This window comes from Mauremys reevesii, linkage group 8 (genome assembly GCF_016161935.1).
Source record: "Mauremys reevesii isolate NIE-2019 linkage group 8, ASM1616193v1, whole genome shotgun sequence".
Classification (NCBI taxonomy): domain Eukaryota; kingdom Metazoa; phylum Chordata; order Testudines; family Geoemydidae; genus Mauremys; species Mauremys reevesii.
Window position 1 is genome coordinate 32,320,050 of NC_052630.1, and position 13,258 is coordinate 32,333,307.

The following is a 13,258-nucleotide window of genomic DNA, read 5'->3' on the forward strand; positions in this document are numbered from 1 at the left end:
GACTCATCTCCACTTAACTATCTGGAGGAATAATTAGAACAATAAGGATACTGGGTGAATCTTAGAACAAAAATCCAAAGAGCCTACAGTTTGCTTCAGTGTGATTTATATCCTTCTTTATTCTGCCACACCACCGTCTAGCTAATTGTTGGCAGCCCTGAGCGATGTCTTTGTTGGTTAGTTACCAGGGCCTGGTAACAGGAGAAACTCAAGAAACTGCCAAGGTTGGAGTTGCATTTGGGGCAAAGATTCAGGTGGGTTCTTATTTTAGCTCGCTTGGCCTCTAGAACTAGAGTTTGATAGGAAACAATTTTCCTGTCCCATGAAAATCTGAGAATTAATTTTTTTTCTCTATTCTACACTGGGACAAAACCAAGATCTTTTGAATTTTGTTTTGTTTTTGTGAAAAACCAGAGAAGGCGAGAGAACAGCTTTGCCAATAGCCCCAGGCACTCCTGTAGGAGACCAAAGTTCAAATCGCTGCTCTAAATGAGGCATAGCAGGGATTTAAACCTGGGTTTCTCACATTGCAGGTGAGTACTCGGACCACTGGGCTATTAGCTATTCTAGGACTATGCTCTCTGACTGTGACCAGAAAGTCCATCCTGGACCTGAGAAACCTTCCCAACAAATGTTTCATCAAAACTGTTACATTACCATGGGAAATGTTGGCTTCAACAAATTTTCATGTTTCAATGAAAAAAACAGCTCATTGAAAAATTCCTGACCAGTTTTATGAAGGTCTTGTCTATACAGCTATTTAGTGCACATCTGGCTGAGGTGTGAATCTACAGAGCACTAGCATGCCACACACTAAGTGGCCATGCAAACCCTGCTACCACATAGTAAAAGTTCCACAGTACATCTTGATCTACTTCTGTTTGAAACACCACAGAATTTTTAGCATGTGGCAGGCTATAGTGTTGTGGATTTATACCTCAACTTGTCACGCACTAAGTGGCCAGATAGACAAGTCCTTAGGATGCAGGTGTATAAGCATGAACAAACAGTTTTGAATGGCAGATCTCTCCCATGGAATTTGGAACTTTGGGTTTCAGAATCCCAATGTCACTGATGCTTAGGCAACATCCAGAGAAGATGTATTCATGACCCCAAGAACAAATAATAATCCATGTCATTATGATCGATGGTAAGCAGGTAATGCATAGAGTTATCGGTGACAATGGCTGGGCAGTCTGGATGGCCCATTCAGCCCAAATCCATTGCTGACTGCTGTTTTCACTCTGTGTGGCTGCCAGGGAAGTTCTGTCACCTGACTTATCTAGCTCTTTATGAAACTGGTAGGGTTGGTCAACAAGATGACAACCTGTTTGTGAGCGGTTTGCCTCTGGGGCACCTCCACATGGTCCACTAGAATACAAGTCACCTTGTTGCAGGGTCTCTTTTGGTTGGCTGCTGCCTCTCATGGGGTCTGATGTAGTTCTGCTTTAGCCTTCAAGCCATGGGACAGTTCAGTCCCACCACTTCCAGGGTGTTAAAGTGCCAAACATCAGGAAAAAAACATAAATCAAAGATGGATCAAGCAAATCAATCTTCAACAGGACCTCATCCTTCTATTCAGGGCCTGTCTTCAAATAGCCAGTACTTTGGTCAGTCTCACAGGGTCCAGTCCTCTCTTCCACCAGGAGGCTCATCCAGCCAGGAGGCTACCTCAGTCTCTGGGCTACAACCAGGCTTCTCTCCCCTCAGGAGAAGCAAAACTCTGCTTTCCTTGCTGGTCAGTTCTGAATTGGGCTAGGTCTCCACCTTTTAAACGCCCCTCTTGATGCCTGACATCTGCGGCACTTACAGTGGGGTCGAGCCAATTGGCTCTACCCACTCTCATTAACCCTCTGCTTGCCAGTATGGGGCCTATCTGCTCTATCATACTCTTTTCTTTAAAAAAAAATATTGAAGTGGCTCTGATAGCATTTTCTGAGTGTCCCAGGATACTCATCTCATACTTAAGGTGGCAGCACAGTAAAGTGAACTGAGAATGGGTTTGGGCCTTCTTTTACTCTCATTCTGGCTCCATTGCTGACTTCCTTGATAATCTTGGCAAAGTTACATGAACATCTGTGGGCCTGATTAGCATGGCCAGTCCTATGCTGTGATTCTCTGTACCTCAGGGGGACACCCTACACCCCCATGTTCATCTTTATAAAATGAATGTGTGGTATCCAATGCAAAGTTTGTCATGTTGGGTGTCTTCGGAAGGCCCATGATGCACTGAGCATAGTTGTTATAGTGATGTCATAGTAAGTGTTACAGTAATGTTATAGGTTACAATTTCATGTATATAGTTATGAGGCTGGAAATGTATCCTCATGGCTTAAAGCAAGCCCATGAAAAAACTCTCCAAGAGCAGAGGGGCAGTTCACACCTCATCAGGGCATGGATGGGACAAATCCAGCCCAGCCTCACAGGAACAATGGACACTGGCTTAGGCAGCAACAAAAGAATCTGTTAGACCCTTGAAGGAGTCACCCCCTTCCTTTGGTCAGTTTAGAACTGTAATGAGGTAATGCTCACCTGACTCTGAAGGGGGTGGGGGCAAAACCAAGAGGAAAGAAAGGACATGGTTAAAGTGAGAGACATTTGCCCTGCTGTCTCTCTCTCTTCCACCTACATCTACAGACACCACCACCACCATCTGACTGAAATTGATGAACTTGAATAAGCTTGCAGCGTCCAGTGGGCATAACTGGACACTGCAAGACAGAGGTTCCTAGGGTTGTGTCTGGAACCAGAGATATTGGCAGGTAGCTGGGAGCAGCTTACATGCCAGAGGCTTTGCGTGAACAGCCCAGGAGTGGGGGTTCTCACAGCACAGCAGGGTAAGGCTGGCTCCCAGAGTCGAGGATTGGAGTGACCTAGCAGATCACCGGTCCAGATAACACCAGAGGGGAACGTCACAGTTATGCCATATTCCTGTTAAACTGAGATATTCTCTTTGTAGCACACATTCTCTTTACAGCTGATGGGACTTTTCCTTCTTTGTCTTTTGAACATGTTGTGGCAATTAGCACCCATAAGGTCAGATTGGAATGCACACACTATGTGTCACTACAAAAGAAGGTGGAAGTTGTAAAATGCCCAAGCCCCTGTTCTGGTAAAACACCAGACAATGCCTAGATGCCACTTAACTTTGTGGTCCCCAAACCCATGCATATGATCAAATAAATCTCAACATACAGCTGAAAAGGTGAGAGGATGGAGTTACCTCTGTGCCTGTTCATATCCTTGTCTTCTCTGCTGAGCCTGCCAAGGGGATGGTGTGCTGTACGAGAACCAGATGTAAATGAAACCTATTAATTGCCAGTGACTCCTGATTGACACAGATTATTTCAACGGCCCATAGTTTCCTGATGATCTGGCTGATGCTGAGCGTGAGCCAGGAGGTGGCAAGGCAAGGGAATCGCTGGCTTAATACATAAGTGAAAGATGCTTTCAGTCAGCTTCAGCTCATGTGCCAAGTTTTATTTTTTCAGTGCTCTCACATTGAGCAAGGAGAATGCATGCAAAGGGTTCGATTTGGCCAGCCTCTACCCTCTCCACCCCATGCTTTCCTTGTTCCTGCGCAACACTCATGGCACTGCAGAAAAGAATGTTCCCATAAATAAACTAAATATTGAGTTACACAGCACGTAAGTGACGACAGAAGAGAGCCCCAAGTCATCTTCTTCGTTTCTCTGGACCATGTGTGTGCCAACACCCAGATAAAAGATGCATGAAAGAAAACGATATTGCGTCCAAGTCCGCATACTTTTAAACTAAAATCACTGAGTCGCCACTTTCAGCATAGTCATGCGCACACTAGGGTCCATGGCTTCAGCTGCCTAGCTTCATTTAGACTAGTGGTTCTCAAACTTTTGTGCTAGTGACCCCTTTCACATAGCAAGCCTCTGAGTGCGACCCCCTTATAAATTAAAAACACATTTTTATATATTTAACACCATTATAAATGCTGGAGGCAAAGCGGGGTTTGGGGTGGGGGCTGACAGCTCACAATCCCCCATGTAATAACCTCGCGACCCCCTGAGGGGTCCCGACCCCCAGTCTGAGAACCCCGATGTAGGGGTTCTGCGAACAGTTTGGCAGCGCTCCCTTTTTACACTCTCTAGTGATGTGCCACTCTGAGGTTTTAGCACACGGTGTGCGTTGTAACACTTGGCATTTTACCTTTTGGGGACAACTGGTGATTTTTACATTTAGAGTGAAATGGAGTCCATTGCAGAGGGCTGACACAAGAGCCGATGCAGGAAGTTTCTTTTAGTAAAGCTTGATCTGGCTCTCTAAAGCAATACAACCTCTTTTCCTTTCATTGATGCTGTTTACTTTGCAAGAGCAACACTCTTCCCTCCACCTCCTATTTTGAAGTGAAATAAAGTGCCAATTAAAAAGTGGTGAATACAATATAATTACTAGATGAAACTGTAGACCAGAGCTAGGCAAACAACTCTAAGTGAATGATTGGATGAATGAAGATAGCTTCTTTCTCTGATCACAGCTGATTTGCTATCAGGTTAAATTTTTTGTGAATTTATTTGTTACTGAAATCCTTCACTGAATAACATCTATGGGTAACGCTTGGTCCACCGAGTGCTCATGAACAGTTCATTGGGAGTTCTCAGGTTCTGAAATGTGAACAAAATGTGTGTCTGTTCGTTTTGATTGGCTATTTGGTCATATGCTATTGTTTCTGGAACCTGATGGGAGGAGCATAGCTCCTAAAAATCAAGTTTCTGGTGCTACTACTAAAATGGGCAAATCCTGAATTTTTTTCCAATGAATATTCTCTCGTATCCCCTTAAAATGTGTTGTTCGCAAGAATATTCCTGATGGGAAACTAGCACGCTAGCGTATTTGCAGAACATGAACACAACAGGGGTGAAAATGCAGAGAAATTAAATTCACAGAAATGGCTCTGAGACACAGGTGCCTGTACCTGAGAATATATTACAGGTTTAAAGACTGATTTTCTTTTAATGCATTCTGAATGTGACCTTTACAGCTGCATTGCAAATCTAACTTGATGAGTTTGGAATGCAAAACATGGTTCAGAGTAAGGGCATCTTAGAGGTAATGTGAGTCTATAGTCATGCTTCTTTCATCACTAGACCTAAGCAAATAACAGATTATTTTTCTTCAGTGACCAAACGGAAAAATCCATATGCACAAAAAAAATCAGTTAGATTCAAACTGAAACTGAGATTGAAAAAAAAATTCTTACTGAAAGTAAAAAGGAAAAATTATTTCAAATTGCAATGCTTTGACATTACCAACATTTTTTCAGCCAAAACTATTCACCGCTTTGACCTGAATTCACAAATAGCTTCAGTACCTCCCAAAAATGCATTTTCCATGAATTTATTATTCATTGAAAAATGTTTGTCCAACTCTGTTCATCACTCTCATAGGGACTAGATTATGGCAGTGCCTAGAGGCCCAAGCATGCTGGGCACTGTCCAAGTGTCCCCAACAGGAGATGTGGGGGCAAATAACTAGTTCTGAGAGAAAGCTGAACAAATTGATAAGTGTGATTGTATGACAGGGGACAAGGCTTAACAGCTCTGAGGCTCAGTGTTGGTTTATGACGGTTGTTCCTAAAGCTCATGCTTCAGGGTTCCAGCTGGCCACTGACACGGAGGAGGTTGCCACACAAGTTTTGCATAGCAGACTGTACTGGCATTCCTGCATGTGTACCCATATCTGCCACATAAGTGCTAGCAGCATCAAGCAAAAGGTATCAACGTGTTTCTAGCTGCAAATCAGCCTTTGATCCTGTTCACACAGATAATAGGTTAGTTTGGCCAAGATGATTTGCCCAACTGCTTTTCAATATTCAATCCTGAATATCTTGCTGGATTTGTATAAAGTTGAGGAAGAAAAGGTTGAGACAGGCACTGGGCAGAATTCTGAACACTTAGATTCCAAAGCCAGAAGGGACCACTGTGATCATCTAGCCAGTTCTTCTGTATAACACAGCCATAGCATTCCCAAAATAATATCCTAGCGCATCCATTTTAGAAAAAAACATCCAATCTTGATTTAAACTATCAGTGATGGAGAATCCACCACAGCCTTTGGTAATCTGTTCCAGTAGGTAATTACGCTCCTAGTTAATAATGTACACCTTATTCCCAGTATGATGGACACATTCCATCACACAAAGGCAAAATGAAAGACATAATATGCAGGGCAAAAACTCCAGAGCAAGTGTCTAATCTAAATCTCACTGCCATGTAGATATTCCCTGTGTAATTTAACAAATGAGCTGCATAATGCTATGAAAGCACTTGTACCAGTATTAACCATCCTCTCAAAACCATGTGAAGTAAATAAGTACCAGAAGAATTATCCCATTTTTACAGACAGGGAAACTAAGACAGCTCTTCATCTGCTGAAGAAAATGGAATTACACCAAAGATAAATTCAGCCCAGAGTGATACATGTGACTTGCCTAAATCAGGGCCAGAGCTAGCGGAAGAATTTAGGATTTCCTAGTCCTGGTTCTCAATCCAGTTGACCATACTAACTTCTCAACTTCTGGGAGGAGTATCCTATGTTGCAAGTACTTAGAAAATGCTTTTGACATTTATTTCCTCTGAATCATCAGATATTTGACACTCAATGACCAGAAACTAAATCTGGTGGACCAGTGCTCTCATATATTATGGCAAATCCTAGGCAGTTGTCCTATTAAATCTTTCCTTGTAGCATACATGTTCTTTTCAGCTGATGTGGCTTTTCCTTCTTAGTCTTTTTACCAAGCCATGGCAATTACTTCCAGGAGGATCACATTCTGAAGCACAATCTCTACATAAAGTTATACATAGCTACAAAAGAAGGCAGCAGTACCAAAAACGCTTCATAATTAATAGTCCGGTAAAGTGACACTCAAAGGCCGTTAACCAGATCAATCCCACACCTAGAAAGTTAACGTAACCAGCCTTGACAGCTGTATTCCACGTCTGATGATGCCCTTATTACAGATGCTGAATATTCAACCACTTTTTCCTGGCAATAAAACCTTGACACAAGCTCAGGAAATCTACTGTACTTGTGAGAAAAGTGAGGTAAGAGTATGTTTCCATTTACTCTCAGAAAGAAAACAAAAACAAATGACCTGCTACTGAATGTCCTTTTTATTCAGAAAAATAAATCAGCAGCAGTCATCCTAATTTATGTTTCACTAACTTTTCCTTGAGATTATTTAGAAGAAAAAATGGCTGTCTCCTGGGTTAGGTGAAAGAACATGTAAGTTTTTTTCTCCTGGCCGTTCTTATTACAGGCCATAAAGTTCTGCTTCTTGCTGATCTTCAGTTACTGGAAGCCCAGCCAGGTTGCAAAGAAATGGCATAAATTTAATTAGAAAAGAATATAGCACAATATTAATGGCAAAGTCAAGGCAAAGAAAAGGGGATAAGCCAAATTCACCCCTAGTGTTAATTCCAGCTAAACCAGTGCAGATGATTTTGCCTCAGTACAAAGAAGAGGAAACAGAAAGGATAGTTGGAGAATAATGGGTAGATGCAAAAATATGGTGTTGCCAGACCTGCTCTTGATACAAGTAAGAATACCTTGTGATCATGTTACAGGAACATAATTGCTACTTGGTATAGTGGAAGGCTAAACATATACCTGGGATGCCTGTGTAATGTGTAACCCATACATATAGGATCAGAATCAGGGGAAAATGTGGCCTCACTGGGGTCTCACAATAGACCATAATTAAGGTTGCATCGGAGTTATCTGTTTTATAGGGTTTGTTCCTCTGTATTTCACCTTCTTTCTGAGCACTTTTTGTAAACATCCCCTGGGGAATTTGAACCAAAATTTCAGCCACTAAATTAACGTGTTGTGTAGGATGATTTCTTAGGTTGTTAGATTTTTAGGAAATGTGGGAAAACTTGAGCACTGGAAAAAATCACCTTAATTTTTCCCTCCACTGTGCACATTTGCGACTCCTTGAGCAGTAACATTGTGACAACAGAGATAATTAGCTACTTATCACTCACTGTCTTCAGTTCATTTGCATACTTGGGGAGAGTAGGCAATGGCTGCCTTTGATAACTTATTTCCCCCAGACTACCATAGTATTAACCCAAAGAAGGGTCCTAAGAGGAACTGTAAGGAAATCAGAGTGGGTTTGGATATGCTACTGCTGTGCTTCTTTGGGTTTGTGCTGTGGTATGTTACAGATAGACATTCTCTCAAAGTGCAAAGCACCACAGTCACATCACAATGCAGTCAGACACATTGTCAAACCACACTTGCTTTGGGCATCCCTAGCTCCAATAACTGGTACCAGTTCAACTGGTAAATTAACCGTGTAAGTTACACCATTTCTTTTCAAAGGATAATTGTTATTTTCACATAGTCCTTTGTTAGGAAAGTAAGATACACAAGTACAGCTCCTTTTCATGTATATTATTGTTTCTTACAAGTGGGAGGTATGACTTTCTTAATATTTGCTTTTTTTTTAATAAAAGGGGAGGGGGAATTATAGCTTTGTGTCCTTATTCAGTTTTCTGTCAAACATCATTTTTTAAAAAATGTTTAGAATTTAAACTGAAGTCACAGTAAAAAAAAATTGAATACATTTTAATTTTATTACTTTAAATACATTGGTCAACATGTGTCTGATGGGCATTCCTCCATCCCAATCAGGTGAAGGCTAATGAGCTCCTTTGAACTCAGCTCCTATCTAATAGATACACCCGCAGAGCCTGCTCCAGCTGGATACCACCCTGAGTCTCTGTCAGCCAGGGTGCGACTGAGGAAAAGTTTTATAGCAGCCGAGGGACAGAATTTCCCCATCCCTCTAAGGCCTGCATGACCAACCAGGGGAGGTATGAGACATGCACAAGTAGGGTCCTAACTTCTGCTCACAAGAGGCCACAATCAGGAATTGCCCCAGGGAAGCCAAGCTCCTGCTCAATCATGGGCAGGCCTGAGAGAATGATGGGGTAGGGAAAGGGTGAGGCCCCACCCACATATCTGTCTTATACCCCAACAAAGAAAGACTCCCAAGGCCAGCCGAGTAACCCTGCCTGTGGGCAACAAGCCCATGTAAGGAAAGAATGCCCTTCATGGAGTGTGAATACATCTAGGGCTGGACCATAGAGAGACACACTCAAAAAAACCTCCCCCCAAGTTGACAGTGCCAGTCTGGGTATAAGGGAAGAGACCACAAGGACTTCTAGACTCTGGATGCAGCCAGACAGTAGTTCAAGCCTTCCTCGCTGGGAAAGACAGTGCCCCAAGAGAGACAGACTATCTGCATACAGTGCATATATCCTGATGTAAAAGCCTACCCCAGCCAGCAGTTACAACTGATTGTGGGAAAGCACACTGACATGTGGGCTTAGCAGGACTCAGGGAACTGAAAGTTATGGGGGAAAGGACCTTGAGAGTACCCCAACCTAGGCTAGAGTTGGAGAAGGAGGAGATAGCCAGCTTGGCCTTAGGGCCTTAGTACAAGCAAGAAAAACTTTGTTCAGGAACAGAAAGTGCACCCCACGTTAAGCCATGCCTATGAGTAATTGGCCTCTGTAAATGACGTGATGGAACCTCAGCAGCTAGAGCAATACTCCCATTTTTTGCTCAAGAAGGAATGCCTATGCCTTGTTGAGCAAGACTAAATCTGGGCAGACAAGGACACAACTACTAGTATGAAAATACTGCCAACCAGTGATGCAGCTTGTGCATGACATCCCTTGCACAAGCCATTTGGGGTGGGAGAAGAGGTTGTCTTGAATACTCTCCTGCTTCTACTGGCCTGGGGTCCACCAGGAAGTAAGGGAATGTTGCTCCTTCTGTCCAGAATGCCAACTGTCCACTGCCAAGAGTGTCCAAAGGCTCCCTCAGTTCCTTTGCTGCTGATCAGGACATCCTTTGAAAGAATAGGTATGGACATAGTCAGGACCCTGGAGAAGAGTGCCTCCAGGTACCAGCACATATTGGTAGTCGCTGACTACATGACCTTCTGTCTGGATACTGTTCCCCTTTGCATGACAAAGGTGACTGTTATTGCACCAGAACTTATGAAACTTTTTTTCACATATAGGGTTCCCCTTGTGATATATTAACTGACCAAGGCATCAACTTCACCTCACAGGTGATGCAAAGGTTGCACTCCCTTCTGAAGATTAAATCCTTGAGAAAACTTCCTCAGACAGATGGTCTCATAGAGAGATTCAACAAAACCCTGAAAGAAATGCTGAAGTGCTTTATCAGATGTGACCCAAGCACTGGGAGCCACTGCTTTCCCCATTTATTCTTATTCGCCATAAGGGAGACCTTGCAGGCCTCTATGGGATTCTTCACCTTTGGACTATTGTATGGCCATCAGCCTCAGGGGATCTTAGATTTGCCACATGAAGGTTGGGAGGAACAGGATGCAAATACTGCCAGTTTAACCCAGTATGTTATCCACCTAAGGAAGTACCTTAAAAAGCTGGGTATATTTGCAAAAGAAAAATCTGGAGGAGACATAAGACACAAGAACAAAGCTATAACTGAGGGGCATGCCTGCGTACTTTCCAGCTGGGAGACAGAGTCTTATTATTACCACTGGCCACTGGCCAAATCTAAATTAATCTCCTGGTGGCAGGGTCTTTTTGAGGTAACTAGATAAGTAGGACCAGTAGACTATGAAATACAGTTACCAGGCTGAAGAAGAGAGACCAGAATCTACCATGTGAATCTTTTTAAGCCCTGGAAAAAGCAGGACGCTTTGCAGATAACTACCTTCCCCACAAGACCCAATTTAGGACCTCAAGTTAATGTGAGCCAGGGGCTGATACCTGTAACACTAGTTGTGAGACTCTCTTGGACAGAAAGCACAATTCTCCCGAGTGAGAGCTTTGCTCACGTGTTCTCAAACACCTGGAAAAACTCATTTAGTACACCACCACCTGGAAATGATATCTGGACAACAAATTAGGGAGAACCCCCAAGCTCTACCATGGAAAATGTGGAACATGGTCTGGGAAGAAGTAGGGATGATGTTAAGAATGGGGGTCACTGAAGAGTCCAAGAGTGAATGGAGGAGCCCCACTGTTCCCAACCTGATGGTTTGATTTGGTTTTGCACCAATTTCCATAAAGTTGATGCCATTTCAAAATTCAGTGCTTATCTGATGCTGCTGGTAGATGAGCTGCTGGAGCAGTTGGGACCCTTGAGATCCTTTGTGAGACCAATGGTACAAAGTAGATATTGGTAAATCCCTTTATCCCCCTCCTTGGGGTTGGACAGGCAGTCTTCTCTCCCATTTGTCACTTTCATTTCAAAAACACGCCATTTGGACTACACGGGGCTATGGCAATCTCTCAACAACTCATGAATAAAGTTCAGAGCCCCCACTACCAATATGCTCCCACCTACCTGGATGAGATCACCTATAGCCCCATGCAGGAGGGTCACCTACAGCATATGAGGGCTTCATTAGTTTCACTCCAAGAACCTAGGCTCACAGCTAACCCAGCTGATCGTAAGTTAGCGACCACGAAGGCAACCTACCTAGAGTATCATGTAGGAAGTGGACTCTTGAAGCCAAGAATTGACAAAGTTCAGGCTTTAATAAGCCCACTCCCCTAGACAGAAAAAGGGTAAATGAGACACTTCCTTGGCCTAGTTGGATATTATTGGAGATTTATCCCTAACTTTGCTTCAGTTGCAGCTCCCCTAGTAGATCTTATGTAAAGCCAGTAACCCAAAGAAGATCCAATGGTATAAAAACCTCAGAGGTGGCTTTTAACACCTTGAATATATGCCTTTGTCAGGCACCTTTCCTTTTTAATCCTGGCTTTTCCACGAGAGCTTATATTATATATGGATGCCTCAGATGTTGGACTGGGTGCCCTGGTTTCATGGGATTTTGCAGGTGACGAGCACCCAGTTCTGTATTCAAGTAGAGAATTGTTCCCCAGGGAAAGAGCCTATACCATTATTGAGAAAAAAAGCATTGGCAATTAAGCGGGTCATAGACTCTCAGGTACTATCTGCTAGGCAACCCCTTTTCACTGATCATGGATCACACACCCTTACATTGGTTGAATACCATGAAGCAATCAAACCCCTGGATAAAGCGGTGACACCTGACACTCCAGCCAGATAGGTTCAGAGTACATCATCATGCAGGGAAAGATCATGCCATTTCTTTCTTTTTCTTTGATTTCTTTTCAAGGGAAGTTGGAGCTGTGGATGCTCAGAACCAGAAGCCCCTTGCCATTTTGAGGGCTGTGGTATGTGATGGGGCATGCCCCCATCCCAATCAGGAGAAAGCTAATGATTTCCTCTGGATCAATCCCAGCCACATAGACACACCTGCAGAGCTTGCTCCAGCTGGAGGAAGCAAGCTTAACAAGGAGAGCTAGTCACAAGAAGCAGCAGCAACCAGGAGGAAAGCCGCTGACTCTTCTTACAGAGTAGCAGAGGGAGACAGCTAATAAGCCTCCATTTCCCCAAACCCCAAGACACCTTTGAAAGGGGGAAGTGCTCTGAAGCTGCCTGGGCATGATCCCTGCTCTCCTCCCCCACCCCTCGCCCCCAAGAAATGCCCTGCCTATCACAAAGTGGCAAGTACTTCTCTTGCTGCTAGTTCAGGGCTGCCCACCTGCTGTGATTGTATCCGAGGTCTAGAGTAGGAGATCAGGAGTTAGGATTTTTAGGATACTTGTTCTAATCTGCACTTTATCCCTGCACCTTTATGGTAGGGGTTATCTTGGGAGCAGAAGCAGCCTGATTCCTATATGAAGAGGACACAGGGCCATTGCTATTGTCAGCCCATCTGCAGTTGCTGAGTAGTCCAGATTTAGCTCTGAACCCACGGATCATTTGCAGAGTTGTGAGTGCGCCATCTTTTAGTGAGGTAGTCAGGGAAATTGTTTGGGAGACCCCCTATTCCCTGAATTGTGTCCTCAAGCCCTGGGGTAAGAATTTGGGGATTTTATTACATGCCGTCTATTAAACCTGTGGAGGGACTTACTACCTTATCCAACGTGAGAGTCTTTTGGGCTGTACTTAAAGCTGGCCAATTTGCTTATTACTGCTACAGAAGATATCATTTTCACAAGTCCTCAAGGGCCTCCATGGAGTATGCATACCACCATGACACTAAAATTTCATTCCCGCTATATCAACTCACATGACAGGGACTTTTGGAGAAGTTCATTGGTATAATCAATATTGGGAGGACGTAGGTATCCTAAGAGCATTGGTCTACCCTGTTATGTCATAGTGATATCCTGTT